We start from the raw sequence: 2,687 nt of genomic DNA on the forward strand, positions 1-2,687 counted from the left end.
TTGGTGCCCCAGTGGGTTAAGCATTCGGTCTGTCTGCTATGGAATCCACCTGCTCCCTTACAGATTTACAGCCCGGAAACCCTGCGGGGCACTTCTGCCCTGTCCTGCAGGGTTGTAGTGAGTCAGAATCGACTTGTTAGCAATGGGTTTGGGTTTTGTGGCCTTTGAGTGCTGTCCAGGTGTATCCCATATGTGGAAGCACGGAGTTCTTCCCCTTTGCCGTGTGTGAAACATGCTATGCTTCCCAAGTCTAAGGATTCGTGTTTTTCTCCATTCTTGAAACTGTGTTGCCATAATCCCTTTAAATATTGTCTCCTCTCAGTTTCTTTTCCATCCTCCTGGTACTCCAGACCATGTATTGGGTCTTCTCGTTCCTCTCTCTCTCTCTCTCTCTCTCAAACTGTAATTTGGGTGAGTTTCCAGAGCAAGCTGGTTCCCTTTTAACAATTAGTACACAGTTTGTTTTGCGATCTTGACCGCATTTCCCCCACTTCCCCTCGTTCTGGTCCTTTCCTGACTTCTCGGTTTTGCTGCTGGGCAGATGCTGCCCTTTCGCTCTCTTGTGGTTGGTAGCTCTAATGAGTGCTTTCCTCCTCGGTGTGATCGATCGTTCGTCTTATAGGGCTGCCGATCATTTAGCTGAAAGTGGAGCCCCAGGGGTTAGTGGCTGAAGAGTGTCCAAGGACCATAGTCCAGGGGATTTTACCTGTCTCTGTCAACCCAGTAAGCCTGGTCTCTTTACAACCTTGAGTTTGGGTTCATATTTTTCTCCCACTCTATCCAGGGCCTCTCAGTATGATGCCTTTCAGAAGGATCAGCACAAGTACCCATTCACCATCTAGTTCTTCCCGCCTCGTGATCATGGAGGATGGGGTTGTCCTTCCTATCTCTTACTGGGTCTCACTTATCTTTCATCTCCACGTCACTTTTGTGATGTTCTAGATCATTTTCGAAGATGTATCTTCCAGTTCCTAAATTCTCTCTCCAACTTTATTTAAATTCTTATAAGCATCATGTTTTTTCACTTAAGATTATTCCATTTATTCCTTGGTTTTCCACATTGATATGTCTATATGTGATTGTTTCTTGCTGATTGATCATCATTGGGATTAAGTCCTTTGCTTTGTTAACGGTTTCAAATAAACTATGTCTTCTCTTTGTAACTTGCCCGGGCCTGTGTCTAATGACCTTGGGTTGTGACCTCCTCCTTCATTAGTAGGAACCCTGTGGATGTATAATTTGGAATGGAGGACGTTTTCTTCTAGATGCTCCTGGAGGATTTTGGCTCAACATAGGATCCCCGACTCCCTGCCCCATTGAAGACAAGGTCTCCCCATCCTCACTGCGCAGAAGCGTTTTGGTTCCGACTCTTCCATGACATGTCCTGTGTTCTCCGGACAAAAGGAGACGAGACTTCTGTGGTCTGCCTTCTTCACTGTCCAGCTCTCACTGCGACATGGGGTGATTGAAATGACCGTTAAGTGCACCTAATCCTCAGAGTGACATCCCTGTTCTTTACAGATGGCCTGGGAAGCGATTTCCCCAGTGCAATATGTCGTTTGATTGCGTGGTTGCTGCTTCCATGAGCATCGAGTGCCGACCCTAGTAAAATGAGGTCCTTGCTCACGTCCTTGTCTCACGTTTTGGTGGTATTGGCTGTTGGCCCAGTAATGAGGATTTTTGCTTTCTTACAATAGACTGTAAGCCACACAAAAAGCTTTGAGGCCTTTGATCCTCATCGATCAGTTCTTTGAGTCCTCGTGCTTTTTCACGCTCACCCAGCGAGGTTGTGTCACCTGCATCTCACAGGCTGTTAAGGAGCCTTCCTCCACTCCGGATGCCGCGGTCATCTTCATGCAGTCCAGCTTCTGGGACTATTCTCTCAGAATACAGATTGAACACGTATGGTGAGAGGACACCCCCCCCCACACACACACACACACACCTTTCCTGATTTTAAACCATGCAGTATTCTCTTGCATGTGATATTAATGATATTGTCTGGTAATGTCCACACTCTTCCTCTTGTTGGATAACCTTTCTTTGGAGTGAACACAGAGATGAATCGCTTCCAGGTGATTGGCCAGGTAGCTGTCTTCCAAGCGACTTGGCATAGGCCAACGGTTCCTTCTGAGGCTGCATCAGCCTCGTGAGACACTTCCATTGGGGTTCTGCTGTTCCCGGGGCCTTGTTTCCATGAATGCCTCCAGTGTGGCTTGCACTGCTTCCTTCAATGCCATTGCTTCTCTGATTAAGAAAATAGGATTCTATGCTACCTCTGGAAATGGTTGCACTTGGGCCGGGGGTTTTTGGTCCTGTGACTCTGTATTTCTTCTGTCTTCTCTTAATGCTTTCTTCATCATTCATTATTTTGCCCATACCCACAGAAACCCAAAACCCACCACCACTTGGTTGATTCTGCCTCCTAGCAGCCCCATATAGTGTTTCTGAGACTGTAAGTAGTTTCAGGAGCACACCTCTCCACCCTTCCAGGTAGCAGCTCAGTGCCTGGCCCATAGTGCTGAGTCTTTCTGTATTGCTACTGAAGGCTTGGGTGTTTTGTTTTGTTCTTTTAATTTATATACTTCAGAGCCACTGAGCTTATCTATCTCTTTCTCTCTTGATCTTTTTAACTCTGGGTCTTTGCATATTTTAATGTAATATTTTACTTGGTCTTCTTGGTTCTT

General features: G+C 46.3%; 1 protein-coding gene across 1 annotated transcript in view; it reads left to right on the plus strand.

The window, feature by feature from the left end:
- The window catches only part of CACNA1C (calcium voltage-gated channel subunit alpha1 C), an 865,289-nt gene that overhangs the window by 745,356 nt on the left and 117,246 nt on the right, over positions 1-2,687 (plus strand). The gene's annotated exons all lie outside the window — the stretch shown is intronic.

This window comes from Echinops telfairi, unplaced genomic scaffold, assembly GCF_000313985.2.
Source record: "Echinops telfairi isolate 266 unplaced genomic scaffold, ASM31398v2 ScPeMD7_6273;HRSCAF=7185, whole genome shotgun sequence".
NCBI classification, from domain to species: Eukaryota; Metazoa; Chordata; class Mammalia; order Afrosoricida; family Tenrecidae; genus Echinops; species Echinops telfairi.